Genomic DNA, 21,324 nt, shown 5'->3' on the forward strand with positions numbered 1-21,324 from the left:
TTCTGATTAAACTTTCAGAAGGTATAAAGTGACAGATCTGTTAACATTTATTTGATCAACACACAGCAGTATGCAATAGATATTTTGTTATAGCGGAACATTACCTTTAATCCAAAAGTTGAATAATGATACACTTGGATGGGGAGGTAGTTTAGTCACGGCTTCTGTCAGGTTCACCATCATTTAACCATCATTAAAGCATGATCTAAACAGTTTAAGGGTATTCTGAAATCTGGACTAGTCAATAGGCCATAAAGATGAGTGCTGGAAACCAGTTCTATAGATGTTTTTGCAGACTGCAAGTTATGATATCAAGATACAACTAAGCAATTGTAGTCCAAAGTTCTATGTTTGAGGAAAGCATGAGATTGCATTCTATATTTTATAGAGATGTATCCATATTCTTACAGATATTACTGGGGTTTATCCATTACAGTTTGCAGGACTGACTTCACTATACATTATGAAGGCTTGTCCTCAACAACTGCTACAGGAAGAGAGATTTCTTTGAATTCAAGTATGCTCTGTCAGAGGTCAACTTAGCCCTTTTTGCAGGAGAAGCTTGCCAGTGTTGGCACTTTATAATGAATAGTAAAGGGAGAGAGCTAACACCACAACTCACCTGCTAACTTTACCTTTACATGTAGCCCTCATTACATTGTTTTCTCAAATATGGCCCTGTATGCTTTGATTGTGGTTGTTTATGTTAGTGTGGGACATTAAGATGGAGGGGGATGATTGTGACACAATATGGGAAGATGATGATAGGGGATGGACATTTTTGTGATTAGAAGAAAAATTCCATACATGTACATACTTGCATATGTACATATACTTACATACACACACAGACACTCTAGCACCATACACCTACATTTACATAAACACACCACTCCAACATTTACATACACACCCGCTCTAATGCCTTCCACGTAAATATATTAACAACTTGATGGACATTGGGTAAACCTTACACAATCTTTTATTTAATGGAATAACAAACTGAACAAAGTAGTTAAATCTTCAAAGTATACAAATCTTAACTAAATACGTAACTTCATACTAAAAAACTAAACTTTTAGAGTGAACATTGGTTGGGGTATCCTAAATATTAATTTACCTTGTACTGTGGTGGGAAACTTTTACTATTAAACCAAATGCATTGAAACATTCCAGTCTCATACTAGTCATGAATATCAGGCAAACCATAATCTAATGTACAAATGCTAGATAATATTAAATCAAATGTTGAACTCAATTAAATTGATAAAAAAATGAATAATTCTGACTTGTATATTATAACTTCATTCGCAGTTCATTATATAATCAAAGGCAATGTCAATCTGAATTCTGTCTAAAACAATCATGCTCTGTGAAATTGGGTAGTATTTGAATCACATTTTCTTGGACCGTGAGAGATGGTTTATGGTGATATCTTATTAAGTCTAAAGTTATATAATAGAAAGACATTATTTTAATAGATTTCCCTAAAACTAAAACGATTTTTTTTTTTGGCTTAAATTATAACCCCAAGTAGGCCATTATATTTTTCTAATGTTTTAGCCAAACAATGAACGGCCATTTTGCATGTATATACTCTGTATAGATTAGATAATTATGAATCTACCTTTTCATTACATTTATCCAATTGACAATTGTATTGTGTACATACAAATGGGCTGAACGTGTATTTAGGAAGCTTAGTACGATATTTAGTGCTAGCGATTAGCCAAATGGGAAGCTACTGAGGATGTTTAGTGATTTATTTTGGACCAATTAGATAGCAGACCTATGCAAATCTGACAAAGTCACAATTAGTTTATACAATCATAGGGTATTTTATCGCAAACAAACAATATAAGTTACATAGATTTTTTGATCTCACTACAACTCAACTCAAGGAAGTCCCACGAGGCTTTAAGTTACAAGTAATTTAAGAACAAGTATCATGGTAACAGTTTACTGTCCTTGACACCTCACTAAATAAGTATGTACTTTATGAGTACTTTAATACACATTCTTTCAGAATGTAATAAAGCTGTGTTTTACATGGGATCCTTACTGCAATGTCTGAAACTTTTTCAAAAAGTGTGAATAATGCCTAGGCAGAAAATAGTGGGGCAGACAAGACATGTGTTATAGCCTCCTTGCTGGATTCTACACAACCCAGTTTGAATATTGAGATTTGTTTGTTATAATAGTTTGGTTATTGTTGTTTGGAGCATCCCATGGCCTATCCACTATGTGGCTGTAGTGTTGGATAGTTAATGACTGTCCCATCGTCTTTGGCTTCCTCAAGTGCATCTAAGAATCTGAGACTGGTATCCTGGAATGTGGATGGACGTAACACACCTATAAAAGGAAAGAAGATTCTTAACACTCGTAGAACTCATAAACCTCACATAGCCTTGTTAAAAGAAATCCATTGAAAGATCGGAGATAGCTGTACCCTTAAAGACACCTGAATCAGAGAAAGTGAGTCTAGATCCTGACTTGCATAGAATGGAACAAACTATGATGCAGATCCATCGGAACCAAGGTATCCCTTAGATTATCCATACTTTAAACTTGCTACGCCCTTGGAGGATATACTCGGCAACTATAATTGATAATTTCCTCTTATTCCCTGGTCTCCCGGCCAGTGTGGATGGAATGGTAATTCATGATATAACGCTTATTTACTATGCTCCCATAGAGTTGTCTCTCTACCCATTCATTCCCAACTACAAGTCCTAATTTGCGACCCCCTTCCAAATGACATCTCAATAATCATTTAAGCAATTTGTAGCTCACAGGAACAGCTATGGGGAAAGGGTTTGCTCCAGCTTTGCTAATCTCTTTATGGTAGAGTGGGAAAACCAATATATTTGGAGTGGATATGGCTTGCAGGCAAACCTGGTCCTGTATTGTAGATATATAGACGACCTTGTATTTATTTGGAAAGGGGATGAGGAATCCCTTCATACCTTCCTAAACCACCTAGATAATAATGATTTAAATATTGTTTTAAAAACTACATGCACTAGGGAAAATATCCAGTTCCTTGATGTTGACAAAAAAAAAATGCCACTGTGCCCCTTGATGTCAGGGTATTCCCAAGAGTCAATATACTGCATCCAATGTTAATGGTATTATGCATATATTGTGAAACAAAATCTCATATACTTTTAATATACTGTGTATTTTTTAATAATTTTTTGTTATACATATATATTTATTTGTATATGGCTTTTCTTATATATACATATGTATGCTTAGATTTTATATTAAGTAAAAAATATATTATTATAATAGGAATTATAGGGATGATTTAAAATCAATTGATACAAACTTAAAATTAACTTTTAGACTTGTGCATTTTCAAGATCCTCTAGGTTTCTTGTCAATCTAAAAAAACAACAGAAACCAAATGGTGCATTATCTTTCCCCTTAGTGTAGGATAATAGTAGAATTTGCACTTACAAACTGGTGAACACGCTAGATTGCGTGTTAGTGCGCTGTGAGTCAAACAACCTCAATATGTGCCTGTGTTTTTAGAGATTTACATGTCTCCATGTACATTTTTTATATACCGTATTTGCTCGATTATAAGACGAGGTTTTTTTCAGAGCAAATGCTCTGAAAAATACCCCTCGTCTTCTAATCGGGGTCGTCTTCTAATCAGACCTCAAATAGAGGTCTGATTATGAGACTAAGATCCAGATCCCCCGCACTGGATCCTCCTGTCCCCCCCCCCATTTAACACCCCCCCCACACACTTACCGGTGCTTCCTGCTGTATTGCCGGGGCAGCGGGTTGACGTCTACGCGATCCGCGTAGACAACATCTGCTGCAGCCAGAAGGAGGTGTGGCTAGCAGCGGGGGTTTGTCTGCGTCCGTCGCGCATACCTTCCCCGACTGTCAGAGATCAGAGTTCCCCGCATCGGTGCGGGGAACTCTGATCTCTGACAGCCGGAGAAGGTATGCGCGACGGACGCAGACAAACCCCCGCTGCCAGCTCCACCTCCTTCCGGCTGCAGCGTAAGGAGACGTCAACCCGCTGCCCCGGCAATACAGCAGGAAATTGGAAGCACCGGTAAGTGTGTGTGTGTGTGTGTGTGTTAAATGGGGGCATAGGGCATTTCTGGAATGCCTTATACCCCTATATGCCACTCTGGCACTTAGGGGGTTAAAAGGCATATTATGGGGCAGAGCGGCATATAGGGAACTCCCTATAAGGCATTTCAGTTGGCAGAGTGGCGTTAAGGGGGCATTTAATAGAGCACTCTGCCTCCTGAAATGCCTTATACCTCCCTATATGCCACTCTGCCCCATAATATGCCTTTTAACCCCCTAAGTGCCAGAGTGGCATATAGGGGTATAAGGCATTTCTGGAGGCAGAGTGCTCTATACAATGCCTTTTAACTCCCTTAATGCCACTCTGCCTCTTGGAATGCCTTATACCTCCCTATATGCCACTCTGCCCCATAATATGCATTTTAACCCCCTAAATGCCAGAATGGGATATAGGGGTATAAGGCATTTCTGGAGGCAGAGTGGCACATAGGGGGTCAAAAGGCATACCATGGGGCACAGTGGCATATAGAGGGTTAAAAGGCATATCATGGGCCACAGTGCCATATTGGTGTGGCAAGCCTGGGGGCAGATGTGCGTAACTGGGGGACAGGTTGGAAAATACAAGGAAATAAAAACAAAAAAATATTTTTCTCAATCATAGCTTTTATTTAAAAAAATTGTTTACATGAATTAACATTTACTGGTAAAACTTTTTTCCTTTAGGGTCATCTTATATTCAGGCTTTTTCTTTTTTTCCTAAGTTAATATTCAGATTTTGGGGGGTCGTCTTATAATCGAGCAAATACGGTATTTAGGACCTATTATTAGGAACTGGCACAATGACAGTAGATATAAGTATTTGAGCTGTCATTAAAGGTCTGTTTTTATTTTTTTATTTTTATTTCTATTATCTGGGCCAGTATACATCTCTGCTCACAGTAGCTAAATATTTATTTAAATATTTTTTCTTAGAAGAAATATCTAATGCTTGTGCAATGTAGAAAGATGCCTTTGTTTAATGAAATGCATGCAATAATTTTGACATGGCAAGTTAATCTTGATATAAATTCATTCATAGCAATGCAAACATGTTCTTGTTAACAGATGTTTGGGTTAAACTAAGATGTATAATTAATCAAAATGGTAAAATAAAGTTTAAAGTATGAACAGTACAAAGCACTCCAAGGCAAAAAAAGATAGCAAACACAAGATACAGCAAAAACAGAGCTCATTGAAATGCATAATTTTTCACCTCCCAGCAAGCTACTGGTAAGAAAATAATGTTAAACAATGTAAGTATAATGCAGGACTCAAGATACTGTTAAAAGAACACAACGCATTTTATATTCTAACATAGTCACCGATTGTGTGACGAAATTGAGTTATATTATAAATAAAGACTTATTTTTCTTTCACTTTTGTGTTGATAATTTATCATGTGCTGATGGCTGACAAAATAAAACTGATTAGAAAGATTCTGGACTTTAATACGGGAGCTTCAACACTACAAAGAACATGACACATTTTGCCTGCTTGTAACAACGCACACTGTGTAGACAGGTACCCATTCCTATCTCATAAAATATTACTTCTTAATATGTTAGATCAACGGCTGAGGATGTTGTTACTTTCAGATATTAATTCTGAAGCTGTTTATTACTTTAGTAAAATTCCATTGACTTAATAAAAATGCAAAGGTTGTTTCATGAAGATACAGAAATGCATACATTGCATTGAGTATGGTAGTTTGAATTTCTGAACTACTATTATTCTTAATAATCGTACAGGTCACCTAAGATACCAGAAAATAATTATATACCTATGATGTATTTGCATTCTGTATCCAAAATATATGCATCTTTTTCTTTTGCCGAGTCTCTTAATCATTGCTTTTTCAATAACCCCTTGAAAAAAAAAATTGCAATTCCCAATATGATTGATCAGTGAGGTTGGGGTTCTTGCTATGTCTTGGGAAAGCTGTTCTTGTTGCCTTGTTGTCAAATGAGTCACTACCTGATACATACATGCCCTACCCACCATTTTGGGAATGTGGCTGCTTCGACCAAGTTTTCTCAATTAGCATTTGTTGTTATGAAAACCTTCCTGTGGATTTTAAAGCATGTAGAAGAAAAATGAAAAAGCAAAAAAGTATTTAAAAAACTGAGATATGGTTGGCAATCTTTGAAAAGGAAACTATTCAACCCCTCCTGCATGTAATTTAAACTTTTATATTGAATATCAATAGTTGGCTGCTATATTTGTGTTGAAGACATTGTGTTCATTCATCACTAATGCCCAGTGGGAGGTAATGATGTATCACAACACTACTTAACAGCAACTTCAGCTTTTAAATATAGTCAATACTGCAACAAGACATTGCATCACCCTGATTCCTCATCCGTCAGCTATTCTCTTCTTCATACACAGTTTCTATTAAGTATTTGTTCGTAATGACCCATAGAGCATCATGCTGTGGTCTATTCTATTCATGATTCATTTGGATGTTTTCGTAAAAAAAAGGCCACGAGATGTGTTTGCTTAAAATCATATTACATACATTTATGATAAAATACATTAAAATGTATTTATCTATTAACAATTATAAAAAGAAGGATAAATCTACATAAAATCTACATAAAAAGTCTCCTTTAGTGGCAAGGTTTTGGCACTGTAAATAAATGGTTCCTAATGCATAAGCTTATAATTCCTTTAGAAATATGTGGATCTCTTAATAGCACCAGGGTTCTTGTTGGAGGATTGGTGGAGAGGACGTCCCTGGAAGAGCCGCCATTTTGGGTAAGTTCACTCCAGGTTATGTCCTCTGATATGCGGACAAAGATGGACGATGAAGAACAAGAAGATGTGGAAGTGGTTGGCAGAGAGGGTAGGGAACATTTAGAGAGTGTGAGTGAAAGGGCCCATAGATTTCTGTGCTTTTTGCCTTGTCCTTGTCCGCCTCATTTTTGTGGCTTCGTACTAATCTTTAATTTGCAATTAATTCGAATCTGAATGCACAAGTCTAGTGGAAACCAGAATTAATTAATGGTATCTATTGTACCTAAAGCATTAATTAATCATTTTTGTTTTCACTAATAAGTAGACTTGTGCATTCGTTTTTGTCTGAACTTCTTTTTAAAAAAAATTGCATGCTTTGTGCATTCGTACGAAAATTAGGTCAATGTCCAACAAAACTAACGAAAACAAATTGCAAAAGTACCTAAAATTCCTTTGGATTCTTTAGATCTGCAGCCATTACAAACCATTGAGGCACTGTTACTAGGTAGTAAAGTGGGAGGGACTGTGTGTGGGAGGGTAGATAACTGATAGGTAGAAAACGCCTGTCATTGTTGGTAATGGCTGTGATTGATGGGTCCAACAACCTGTGGGAGTTTTTCCTTACTTTTGCCACCCTGGTCAATCGGCATTTACAAGGGAAAGGGACAAGCATTAGATATATAAGCATGCTGATGCCATTTTAACTTGTTAAATTAGCAGAGGCTGAGATTAATGCTCATTATTCATATACAATACCGCACGTTAATTTATAGTTTATTTTAGTGCAGAAAATGTACTGTTATAGGTGGATTGGAGAAGCTGTAGTGACTACTGTCGTGTATTACAGGGACTGCAGAAGTACATTTTTATTTTCTATCTTTCTATAATATCATCTATTATTCTTCATTGTTAAATAAATAATGGTGCCAAAACCAGGCATTATAATAAATAATATTGGGGGAATCTAGTCCTTCTCCACAGGGCTGCATGTGATGTGCCAGTGTCTACCTGCCCAGGCCCAATGCTCTACTACTACTACTACCGCTGCTGCTGCACCTCTTTGACCATACTAACTCGGAGGGGAGCCTTTTTAAAAAAATCTATAATGAAAGAAGGGTCCAGAAGGTGTCAGGGACATATTTGTACAGGATTGATGAACTCACATTTATCCTGAATATTTTTCATGGGAAAATATAGTTTTTTGTTGCCCATCTTCTGGGTTTGTTCCAGGTCTTGGACAGGGTATGTTCATGCTTAACATTTAGCCTCACCATCCTGGTTTGTATAATGCTTCTTTATTAATGTTACAGGACACACATTTCTATTATGTCTCATGTATATTTTCCAACATTTCAAATATACAAAGACAAGGAAAAGTACCTTGATGATTCATGAAAGACCTGTTACTAAATGCCCCATAAGCAGTAATGACTTCCAAATGCCTCGTCACAACCACAGACGTCCTCATACAGAAACTTTGAAGAATGCTCTGTTTGCTGCATTCTTCTTTGATTTCCTGAAAACTGAAAGAATTGGCAAAGTTCTCTGTGAAATTAAAGTTTTCTGTTAGTAATTGAAGTCAGCTAGGATTTGTGTTCCATTCCTGTGATGTACAGGTAAGCACCAGAGATTTACACAATTGCCTTATGCAGGATGAAAACTATAAATCAAAGCATTTTTTTAAAGACATAAAGCAGATATAACCAAACCAATAAACAACAACACATCTTTTTATCAAAATAGTATTTTGGCTTGGGAATTATCAGCATGAACTATGAAGTAGAAGCACAAATATTATGTTGAACACTTCTACAGAGTAAAACTTAAACAAGTTAGTGTCCGATTACAGATACCCAAAACAATTAAAATCTACAAAAGATGATTTCTGCTATTGTTAACTTTTAGTGTGGCTCTCATGTGGTTAGGGTGATTATAGTCTTCTATCACTGGGAAATAGTTTGGAGATGTCCATGGCCCTATTAAGGTCAATGCCTTTTATTTCAGATGATTAAGAAGCACATAAAAATCTATTCCATATTCAGCAAGAACCACCCACTCTGATGCTTTGTACCCTTTTAAGAGATGTCATTATTAGAAAGAGGTGCCTCATTGTAACATTTGTTTCAAATCGATTATAATGACATTTGTATCTCTGTTGTTTAGCTAGGGCTCTGTATTGGTTTTATTTTTGTTTTTCATTTCTTGAAATACACGTTACAATGTAGGAATCTTTTTCAGAGGACATACTTTTGCATTTATGGACTGCAAACTGTACCAATGTATTGAGATGACCGAATTAATTGATGGTTTAAAGCTATCAAAAACCCTGTAAAGGGAGTACTTGACTTCTAAATTGTAGTTGAAGGATATTTGTTTCTAAAATATAACATGTTACCAGATTTAGGGCCACAACTTTGGATAGTTTTTTTATTATCTAATGTCCCCTGTACACTAAGGTCTCATGCATGATGCGGAGCACACATTGCTCCATAGATAGACTATAGGGAAACACATTGCTGCCCTTCAACTGGAATCTTTAAAGAAATCCCTAAAAGAAAGAAAGAAAGATAGCAAGTCGCTGCAACCCTCACCCTGCACTTATCACTGACCAAAATGCTTTCACTTGTCCATGCCATGCATAAACAGATCTTCAGGACCCACAAATCTGGGACATATTTATGAATGCTATGCCTATGCCATGTAATATATTAATATTTTGGATAAATATGGGAAAGACATTCACTATGTTTTTTCCATCTGACATGAAATTATATGTCATATTACGTCTACGATGTTGTAATATAATACTAATCTGCATGGTCATCAAATATATTTGGAAATAGGGTTTGTACAAGATTCTAGACAGAACCTTTGTTGTTTTAAACATAAGATTCACAGCTATTATCATTCACGCACTGATTCCCAACCTACAGCATGTACTCTTTATACACATATATTATGCATACAAAACACTATATTCATTTTGTTGGTATTTTGTGTATTCTCCAAAGAAGTTGACTCTTTCTACAAAAAAACTTGGGATTTCAGCATCTGAGCCACATCCTATTTATGCCTTTAGAATTAATTCCTTTTCTGTGATCTTGTGAAATTAAGTAGCCTAATTATATTTCACGCCAGTCTTGTTGATTAAATTAGACACATTGAGAGCCACAGAAAACCTGATGTGAAGATGTGTGATTGTAAAATATATTAATTTTATAGAGGTTTTATCATGCTTCTGTCATGTTTCTTCTCATGTTGCATGGCTCTGTTCACATAATTTCAGAACTAATACAATATTTTTCATACCATGTTCCGATGAAACATACTAACATTTGTTTTATATAGTAAGGGGAAGACAGATTGAGGTACACTAATTCATCCTAAAAAATAAATATATTATTGGAAGTTGTTGCATATATATCAAATGCGTCAAATGTTTCTTTAAAATATCTGGAAAGGTAAAATTATGGGTATCTGATCTGTAATCCGGTTTCATTGCTGAACAGTAAATCATAACAAAAATCCTCTGGAAATAGTATACATTTGTAAAGGACACAGTACAGAGTAAAATCTTTTTTTTTTAAATTAATTTTCTTTCATGGAAATTATCAGTGCTCTAATTAATTCCGATGATTGAAAAAGATGTTTACAGAAAACCTTCCTCAGTTTCTAGTGGTTTATCATCCTTAACTGTACACTGATCTGCAGGAAGGACATGCATTCTTGTAAGTATGGAAAAGAATGTTACATTGGATTTTCAGGCCCTCACCTGAAACTAGCAAAATTTCAAGTCCCAAGCTCTCGCTAATCTGCAAGTGGTTTGTGAGGACATGTCAGTGTCTGAAACTTGAAATTTTCCAAGTTTCAGGCAAGGTCATGTGAGGGCATGGACATTCAATGTGAACTTGCATATCTCACACCCTCCCCTCACTGTAAGAAAAAATAATAATAATTACTTTTTTAAAATTAAAAGGGTGGACAATTATTGTACTCAGTGGTTGGTAAACTATCTGGGGGTATATAGTTTATTTCTCCCCTATCTCTTGCTAATGAGGATTAAATACTAATATTAAAAAAAGGGAGGCACAAAACCCAATATGTGCATCCCCTTTACCCCCTATACTGGTCCCAGTAATCACCCCTCTCAATCACCCTCCTCTCCATAGCACTTTAAACAGGAGCCTAAGTATGCATCTAATTGAATGTGTTATCACTGCCCACTTGAACATTTCTATTTGTTAAGAATCTCTGTTACATCCGATTTAATGAGGAATATATTCTTTTAATGTTCGTTAAAATGTGCATGCGGATGCATATAACTGGTTTTATGATTCCATATAATCTGTTTGGCTCCAGTCCCAATATTTTGCGTCTTTCCTCTGGGTAACCTGGGCATGCAATATCCTTGTGTAGGTATTCATTATAACAATGGTACGTCATTATTATGAATGTTAACGCTCTGTGTGCCATAGCAATCTTTCCCATAATTATAATAAGCAACACACCGATTCATCATCTGCAAAACAGTAGAAAGTTGCTCAGTTTAAAAAAGACGATTAGTGAATTAATGGATATAATGAATTGCAAAATGACATCACTGGCCCTCTGCTCTCAAATGGACTGGGGGCATTTTAATTTGATATAAAACAAGGAACAAAATGTCTGCATTTAACAATGACATTATTTAAAGCTATAATGTTTCTTGAGAGATCTTGTCATCTATTAGAATGATAATTGTATGCATACCGCATTAGGAATCAGTGGATATTAAGATTTTTTTTTAGCAAGAAACTGTTTTTTATAACACTCGTTTCAGGGATTTAAGAATGTCTTCTTTTAAAACCCAAAATTTATTATATGCATCAAGATTTCAAAATGATATTCTTTTTTTTATAGAAATGTTTATAGGATGTAACACTCCAAGCATGCATTTAGTAAATCATCTTTATGCTGTACTTACATGTTTTATTCTGTAGCTTGCTGTGATAATGTCAGCCTTTTTTTTGCTTGTTCTGCATGGATTTGCTCTAACCCAAATTGTATCAGTGTCCAGTGGCAACCATGGCACAGTCTCTAAAAAAGGAGTATGAGATGGGCATTACGACTTACTGACATCACCATTTATTATAAGGACTAACCCTGGTGATCTGCTCCTTTAAATAAGAGCTGATTAGACCCTGCATATTGCATAGTTAATAAAGGAAGAGACATCACTGATATCAAATTTCAAAACAGCAAAAGCATATCTCTTTACTGACTCAAAAACGTCTTACCTGTTCTAGAGTCTGCATTAAAGTGTATCACTGTGTAAATGCATCATTGTTTTTTTCTCTCCAAGTTTGGGATTTGCAGATAAGTCCAGTAATACATTTACCAGCGGTGATTGAACCCAGCACACTGCTGATCATATTTTATAAATGCTGTTTCAGCCATATATAAAATATTTTTGTGCTGGTTTCCATCAATGTAAACTGAGTAACACATGTTGTCTAATATTGAGCCAGACAGAGTCTAGCTTCCATCCACAGATATTTGTACAAACGCATTATTAATAAGTTATGTGGACATTCCATCTATTAACTCAAGATCACATATATTTGTTATGAGGTTAGGTAGACATCATTATATAATGTCAAAGAAAAAGTCTAAAATGCAGATCCTTGATTTGCTTTAAACATGTCAGACAAAATACCTAATCAAATAATAAATTGTATTACAAACAGCACACATACCCCCATGCATGCACACATGTCTGTTTTCCAAAAGTAACTACAAACAGGCAGAAAATACACAGTGCGTATTGTTCTATCAGTTCCCTCTTTTCCATCAGATATATTTGGAGTTTAAACATACATGGGATAGATCTAATACTATCCTAAATCTAGAGACCAAGGAATAATACTGACTCTTTACCACCAGAAAAATGGGCAGACTAGTTAAGCTCTTATCTGTCGTCAAATTCTATGTTTCTTTGTTCCCAGGGGAACAACTGACTGGGGCTTTCCACCTACGCAAAAATAGTAGCTGTGAGTAAGATGGTTGTTTTGGAAGTAATCTGTGGTCCCTTTTGCATGCGTCTGATGACCTGAAGATCAATGGATGGAAGTAACGTCTGGGGGAAAAAATTGCATCGGAGGGGCCTTTTAATCTTTTGATCTGGAGCTAATAACACACCAATTAAGACAAAATGAAGCAGTGAATTAAGAGGCACTTTACAAGAAACCTGAGGGATCACCCATACTGATCAGCTACTGTTGACTAATAGAAACCAGCATATGCAAACAATATATTGAAGAAAGGAAGCAGTTTAAGAAATTGGCTCTTTTGAAGGAACCTGGGGACTACTACATATGACTTCAATTGAGTTGGGGCAAATCACTTACAGTGAAAAAACAACTGGACAAAAATGGAGAATAGACGTGCCATTCAGATGGACCCAAGGGCAGCCTTGATTTTTTTCTGTTGACAGTGGTTCAAACAATGGTATCTAAAGAAAGCCATGTTTGTCCTGCAAAAGACAATATATAATATGTGTGGGAGCACGAAATGAGAAAGAAGAAAATCACAGCTAAACAGCAACACTGAAAAATGTTAAAAGAGCCATTGTCCCGCAATATACTACGAGTAAGAACCCTTATTGTCCTTAAGGGGATAAAATAGCGCCGGCCGGCGGGATCAGCACGCAGCGGTCGTTTAGATTAAATTTCCAACAATCTGATGGCCACAGCGTGAGGGGTGAAAGGTGAGTGCGAGGGGGCGGAGCTTTCACCCCTCACGCTGCTCCCATCACTAGGCGGCCATCGCACACAGCCGCTGGGTGCTGATGCGGCCGGCCAGCGCTACTTTAATACTTTTTTTTTTTTCATTTAACATGGCAAGCCGGTCTGACTTGCCATATTAAATAAATAAAAAAGAATTAAAGTAGCACCGGCCGGCCGCATCAGTACACAGTGGCCGTTTAGATTAGATTTCGGCCAGCCTGGGGGGCAATTGTCCCCCTGCTCAGCCCTCCCCTGGCGCCGGAGGCGGCTTCCAATCCCGCTCCGCCGGCCGCCGGGCCCACGAATCTGCGGGCCCACCGGGAAATTTCCCGGCATCCCGGTGGGCCAGTCTGGCCCTGCTTGGGCCCCCCTGAGTGGCAGAACTCCAGGGCCCGGTCGCAGTCGCAACCCCTGCGACCCCGGTAGTTCCGCCACTGGCTAATTGTTTAATTTCCACACAATTATGAGGAAGCAAAACACTCCATAGTATAATACACATTTTTAATTATTATTTTTGGCCTTTTGGTTTGGGGCAGATAATTTTTTTTTTTTTAAATGTATATTTCAAGTTGTATGGTTTGAGCACCTATTTATATATTTTAACCATATTTTCTAATTATTAACTTTTTTTTTGGAAGGCTGAGATCTTTTTAGGGTCCATAAGGATCTATCTTGTGACAAGACAGTACCCCCTTATGATGTCACGGTGACATAATTGGTATCTGATGTTTAATTTTCCTCTTTTTAGGTATATTTTTACTATTTTTTCTACATTGTTTCAACAGAAAAACTCCCCGGGGATGCAAAAACTATGTAATATGGTTGATAAGCAGTTAAATCTGCTTTTGTTTCTTTGTTCCCAAAGTTTAATTGTTTTTTTTACATTTTCTGTATATTCGCGTCCTTTATTTAATTGCCCATGTACATTTAGTAATGTAATAAATGCTGCTAACAGTCAGGATGTTACAGTACCTTATTAAACAACAGTGTTACTTATATAATATAATTTAGAGTCCACTGGCAGGAAGATAATATTTATTTAATTTCCTATTTAACCTTTGCATACCAGGGACCAAATTGTAATACCTTGCGCGTGTCCGCTGGTGCATAAATTGTTAAACCTAGCTAGAGGAACAAGCCTGATGGTGTGACACATACAACAGAATTGTCAAAAATGTGATGGGAAAGTGTAATCATTCCATTCATATTAAAATAAAGAATGTTTAAATACATGGTTTTTCTGACGTTTTTCTCATGAGAGCATCTGTGTTACATTAAATACAAGCGGTGACAAAACAGAAGTAACAGTGTGTGATTAATTGTCCATCCAAAGTTCCATTACTTCCCTTCCGTGGCTTCTTGCAAAATTAGTGTTGGGTCCTATCAATGCTAGAAATTATTATTATTTATTATTATTATACTTTATTTATAAAGTGCCGACAGATTCCGCAGCGCTGTACAAGATGAAAATTTTACAAGTACAATACAGCAATTGACATACAGATACAAGAGGAATGAGGGGCCCTGTTCCCGTAAGAACTGACAATCTAGGTGGATAAGGGGTGAGAAACAGGCGGTGAGGACTGCGTGGTAGTGAATTACGTTAATGTGGGGTGAGATAAGTGGGTCACAGGGAAGTTTTGATGTTTGTGTCAGTGGTAGGCTTCCCTGAAGAGAAAAGTTTTTAGTGAGCGTTTGAAAGAGAGTAGAGTTGGTGAGAGGCGGACAGCACGGGGAAGAGAGTTCCAGAGGGTTGGTGCTGCGCGAGAGAAGTCCTGTAGGCGGGCGTGGGAGGAGGTGATAAGTGAAGATGCGAGGAGCAGGTCATTGTTGGATATTAGTAGGCCGGCTGGAGTATATTTGCTGATGAGGGAGGATAGGTAGAGGGGAGCGGTGTTAGTGAGAGCTTTGTAGGATAGAGTGAGTATTTAGAACGTAATTCTGCTATGGATGGGGAGCCAGTGGAGGGACTCGCAGAGAGGTGCGGCAGATGCAGAGTGTTGGGTGAGGTAGATTAGTCTGGCAGAGGCATTGAGGACAGACTGGAGGGGGGATAGTCGGGAGAGAGGGAGGCCGGTAAGGAGGTTATATGAAATTTTCAGTTGGTAACAGTGTGCAACAAACAATGTATGCAACAGACATACAAATGTATAGGTTTCTTTGGTTTTTATTGTAAATCATGTATAAATAGTAACAATGTCTGTTAATTTGTTCTTTTTTTCTCTCTCTATATATATTGTTTTTTATTAGACTTGTGCATTCATTTTCGGGAGAACATGAAAGCACTAGAATACTAGAACAGCTCAGAGCTGTTCATCTATGTACAGTTTTTTCTTTTTTACTAAACTTTTTTGTAGGCTATTTTTGTGCTGCAGATCCAGTTTGCAGAATCACTTTGAAATAATTAAATTCCCTATTTGTAAAACAGGGATGTCTGGCACTGTGGATTACAATTTCTATTTCTCTGACATTTCCTGCATGCTGTCAAAAATGTTTTTTATTTATTTATTGATTGCTCACTTTTCCAAAAACATATCTTAATAATTTGGGAAATACAAAATCCAAAAGAAGGAATTGTTTGTCATTTTTCATGTCACTGCAATGTCAATCAAAATAGTTAAAACCCACACTCTATTATTTTCTAACAATATTCAAAAGGTACATACAGAGCAACATAGAATTTAATGGAAAATAAGAACTATTTGGCCCATCTAGTCTGCCCATTTCTCCTGATATAGAGACCTTGAACAGTCCTTAGTCTCGTCTTAGGTTTAAGATAGCTTTATGCCATTCCAATCACATTTAAATTCCCTCGATGTTTTAGCCTTTGCCACTTCCTCTGGGAGATTGTTCCACTTATGTACCACCCTATAGGTAAAGTAAAACTTCCTTACATTACATCTAAACCTCAGATCCTCTAGTTTGATGGTTGGATTATGGCTTTTTGTTATAACATTTCTAAATGTCTCTAAACTTCCTTATTGTACTTTGTTAAAACCCTTTAAGAGTTTAAATGTTTGTATCACATCTCCCTTCTTCCAAGCCATACATATTATGCTGCCTTAGTCTTTCCTGATAAGCTTTACTCTGCAAACCATTTACCATTTCAGTATCCCTCTTCAGAACTCTCTCCAGAATATCCTTCTGGGGAATAGTGCAGTGAGGTACTAGCTAGAGATCTGTAAAGTGGCTGAACCACCTCCTTCTTCCAGGTACTAATGCCTCTTGCTATACATCTTAGCCGTATACTTTATTGCATACTCACTTTTGTTGCCAAGATTTAAACATTAATGGCTGTGTGTTGAGTTATTTTGAGGGGACAGCTACCGTATTTGCTCGATTATAAGACGACCCTGATTATAAGAAGACCCCCCAAAATCTGAATATTAACTTAGGAAAAAAAGAAAAAGCCTGAATATAAGACGACCCTAAAGGAAAAAAGTTTTACCAGTAAATGTTAATTCATGTAAACTATTTTTTTAAATAAAAGCTATGATTGAGAAAAATATTTTTTTGTTTTTTATTTCCTTGTATTTTCCAACCTGTCCCCCAGTTACACACATCTGCCCCCAGGCTTGCCACACCAATATGGCACTGTGGCCCATGATATGTCTTTTAACCCTCTATATGCCACTGTGCCCCATGGTATGCCTTTTGACCCCCTATGTGCCACTCTGCCTCCAGAAATGCCTTATACCCCTATATCCCGTTCTGGCATTTAGGGGGTTAAAATGCATATTATGGGGCAGAGTAGCATATAGGGAGGTATAAGGCATTCCAGGAGGCAGAGTGGCATTAAGGGAGTTAAAAGGCATTGTATAGAGCACTCTGCCTCCAGAAATGCCTTATACCCCTATATGCCATTCTGGCATATAGGGGGCTAAAAGGCATATTATGGGGCAGAGTGGCATATAGTGAGGTATAAGGCATTTCAGGAGGCAGAGTGCTCTATTAAATGCCCCCTTAACGCCACTCTGCCTCCTGAAATGCCTTATACCTCCCTATATGCCACTCTGCCCCATAATATGCCTTTTAACCCCCTAAGTGCCAGAGTGGCATATAGGGGTATAAGGCATTTCAGAAATGCCCTATGCCCCCATTTAACACACACACACACACACACACTTACCAGTGCTTCCAATTTCCTGCTGTATTGCCGGGGCAGCGGGTTGACGTCTCCTTCCGCTGCAGCCGGAAGGAGGTGGAGTCGGCAGCGGGGGTTTGTCTGCGTCCGTCGCGCATACCTTCCCCCGCTGCTAGCCACACCTCCTTCCGGCTGCAGCGGACGTTGTCTACGCGGATCGCGTAGACGTCAACCCGCTGCCCCGGCAATACAGCAGGAAGCACCGGTAAGTGTGTGTGGGGGGGTGTTAAATGGGGGGGGGGGAGACAGAAGGATCCAGGTCCCCTGCAGTGGTGCGGGGGATCTGGATCTTAGTCTCATAATCAGACCTCTATTTGAGGTCTGATTAGAAGACGACCCCGATTAGAAGACGAGGGGTATTTTTCAGAGCATTTGCTCTGAAAAAAACCTTGTCTTATAATCGAGCAAATACGGTAATTTGCACTGTTATACAGGCTGTACACTCACTACTTTACATTGTAGCAGAGTGTCATTTCTTCAGTGTTGTCACATGAAAATGTATAATAAAATATTTACAAGTGAGGGCTGTACTCAATTTTGTGAGATACTGTATTTGACTCCAAATGTCATGTATCCTGACAAAATGTCCAGGTCCTCTGGCAGTAAAACAGCCTTAAAAACACTAAAGAGCCACCACCATATTTAACTGTAAGCATGAGGAGCTTTTCTATATGGCTACCTGTCTGTGTGCACCAAACCCACATCTGATGTTTGTTGCCAAACATCTCTATTCTGGTTTAATCTGACCATAGAACCTGATACCATTTGGAGTTCCAGCAGTGTCTGGCAAATTGAAGTTGACCAGATTATTATGCTTGCCCATTTTTCAACTTTTAGGATGACATGTTCGTTTGCTGCATAATATATCCCATGATTATCAGTGTTATTTACTTTATCTCTAAGTGGTCATCATGTTATGGCTGTTTGGTGTATATGTATTTAGTGAAGAATTTAGAACATATCTCCTCTTTTCCACTTCTGGGAATTTTTTTTATTGTGTGTTACGGGGCCAAAATAGAATGCCTGACATACCAGTCACTCATCCCCAAGGACCTAAATAACCAGGCATGTTCCCAGTTTTCATGTTAGAGTATTGTAGTTTTGGGGCCTGGTTGCTGATTCTGTGGATTTCTGTATCATAGCTCATTCTCTGTTTTGACCCCTGGAGTGGGCTTCGACAACAATACTATTTGCCTTTTTCTTTCTTTTTTACTAAACTTTTTTGTAGGCTATTTTTGTGCTGCAGATCCAGTTTGCAGAATCACTTTGAAATAATTAAATTCCCTATTTGTAAAACAGGGATGTCTGGCACTGTGGATTACAATTTCTATTTCTCTGACATTTCCTGCATGCTGTCAAAAATGTTTTTTATTTATTTATTGATTGCTCACTTTTCCAAAAACATATCTTAATAATTTGGGAAATACAAAATCCAAAAGAAGGAATTGTTTGTCATTTTTCATGTCACTGCAATGTCAATCAAAATAGTTAAAACCCACACTCTATTATTTTCTAACAATATTCAAAAGGTACATACAGAGCAACATAGAATTTAATGGAAAATAAGAACTATTTGGCCCATCTAGTCTGCCCATTTCTCCTGATATAGAGACCTTGAACAGTCCTTAGTCTGTAAGCATGAGGAGCTTTTCTATATGGCTACCTGTCTGTGTGCACCAAACCCACATCTGATGTTTGTTGCCAAACATCTCTATTCTGGTTTAATCTGACCATAGAACCTGATACCATTTGGAGTTCCAGCAGTGTCTGGCAAATTGAAGTTGACCAGATTATTATGCTTGCCCATTTTTCAACTTTTAGGATGACATGTTCGTTTGCTGCATAATATATCCCATGATTATCAGTGTTATTTACTTTATCTCTAAGTGGTCATCATGTTATGGCTGTTTGGTGTATATGTATTTAGTGAAGAATTTAGAACATATCTCCTCTTTTCCACTTCTGGGAATTTTTTTTATTGTGTGTTACGGGGCCAAAATAGAATGCCTGACATACCAGTCACTCATCCCCAAGGACCTAAATAACCAGGCATGTTCCCAGTTTTCATGTTAGAGTATTGTAGTTTTGGGGCCTGGTTGCTGATTCTGTGGATTTCTGTATCATAGCTCATTCTCTGTTTTGACCCCTGGAGTGGGCTTCGACAACAATACTATTTGCCTTTTTGTGTACACTAATACACTATACACTAGTGTTATTAGGTATAGCACTGGGAGCAGTGGTGTTCTACAAGGTAATATGATTATATTATACTAAATTTATTGAACTTCTGTGTATCTCTCCGTAATTTTTCTGGATGAGGAGCCATTGACAATAAGGAGCTCTAGGCAGCTGCAAATACTGCATGGTACCGTATCCTATAGAAGTTGTTTAATTAATGAGCTGCTGAAAGGAACAGAAAAGGGCATACATTTAGCTATATTTCTAACATGAGAATATTCATTTTCCATCAGCTACTTGAAAGAAGTAACATTTTTGTGTATTTTGTCTAATTTGTACAGAAAACAGACTTTGATTTTCAAGTGGTCCAGTTGTGTTATCTTGCATGGAAAATGTAATTTGAGTGTCTGTTTTTATTTTGGGGAATAAGAAGATTAAAAATAAAAAGATACTTGGAAAACTAAGTGTGATGGAGCTTTTTGATAATCCTATCTTTTATAGCAGATAAGAACATTTATTTCTGTCTTTTCTTAACCAAACAGTTTCCTTTGAATGCACTTTCTGGATTTTGATGCAGGAAATTAAGTGAGTAAATGGGAAAAGTTCACAATTTTCTCTTTGAATCCTCAAGTCAGCTTGAAGAATGACAAACAGCATTTAATGCCCCATGAAATAGTTTAATACTTATATATACTGCTGTTTTACTGTATATTTTATCTATTTTAATGGAATTTAACTTTTTTAGGTGTTATAACCCAGCGGGAACTTCCGCCAAAATTACAGTGCTTGCAATGACGTCCTCTCCCTGATCCTCCCATGGGTGGAGAGGATGTCACCGAAAGCACCACCATTTTGACATAACTTAAAGTGAGGGAAATATGGAGGCACATGCTGTGACTTCCTCTCCCCAATCCTCCAATTGAGTTAGAGCACCGCTACATTGCCCTCAGTTGTATAACAAAATGATGGCACTTGAGGCGACGTCCTCTCCCTGATACTCCAATTGGACAAAGATAGCAGAGAGAAGATGCAGAAGTGGAAGTGGTTGGCAGAAACAAAAGTTTTACATTTTGAACAAAATGAAAGAAATTAATTGTCACAGATTCTCATTCACTCTCTCGTGCTCATACTCACTCTCATTCACTCTCTATCTGAATGTCTCCCTACCTGCTGATTGTGTCCCTTTGTCCATCCTGAACAGCTCCTCTTCTTTTCTTGCAGCCTCTCCACTGTTCCTTCAATCAGGGGAGAAGGTCTGCCCAAAAGCTCCATCATTTTGCCGATTCAGGTTTTTCTGCTATTTGCTTGTAGCCGTGGCGAGAGAGAGATAGCATAAAGCAATGGGTTCTTTTATTTTTAACCATTTTAGTGCAACATGTTACATGACCAATTCTGCGTCGTGGGAGG

Source organism: Sceloporus occidentalis, unplaced genomic scaffold (genome assembly GCF_023333645.1).
Source record: "Sceloporus occidentalis isolate IW3139 unplaced genomic scaffold, rSceOcc1.0.p SCAF_72, whole genome shotgun sequence".
Classification (NCBI taxonomy): Eukaryota; Metazoa; Chordata; class Lepidosauria; order Squamata; family Phrynosomatidae; genus Sceloporus; species Sceloporus occidentalis.